Consider the following 597-nt stretch of genomic DNA (forward strand, 5'->3'; position numbering starts at 1 on the left):
AGAAATAGCACAATCATTATTTGGTCACAAGACATTATTCTGGTGACATGATGATCGATGCTTGGCTGCAGTTTGTGACATTTAAAATAATCTTGCTCTTTTGTTGTTGCAAAATCATCTCATCATCTAGGCTAGAGCCCTGCACGGGTATGAATCATTTTAAGACCAAGCCCTACCCCCGCTGGCTTCAGCCAAAGTAAGGCCCGGCCTGGCCCTGCCAAAAGTAAGGCCCGGCCTGGCCCTGCCAAAAGTAAGGCCCGGTCTGGCCCTGCCAAAAGTAAGGCCCGGCCTGGCCCTGCCCGAAATCAGAAATAGCTGTTAGTTAATCCATAAGCTGCTCCTCTGTCTGTCATTCACTCCCTGCGCACAGCTCGCTCTGCATGCACTCCGCGCATGGCGGCGCAGAGTATCCATAGCAACGGCTCAGCTTGGGCTGCTCTGCTCAATAAAGAGACATGCACACACAAAGTACACACAATACACACCACACCACAGTACGCGCACAAACACACAAAGTACACACCCACAATGTATGCACGCACACACACAGTACGCGCACACACACACACAGTACGCACACACACAGTACGCACACAC

Source organism: Oncorhynchus kisutch, unplaced genomic scaffold (genome assembly GCF_002021735.2).
Source record: "Oncorhynchus kisutch isolate 150728-3 unplaced genomic scaffold, Okis_V2 scaffold2443, whole genome shotgun sequence".
In the NCBI taxonomy this organism is placed as follows: domain Eukaryota; kingdom Metazoa; phylum Chordata; class Actinopteri; order Salmoniformes; family Salmonidae; genus Oncorhynchus; species Oncorhynchus kisutch.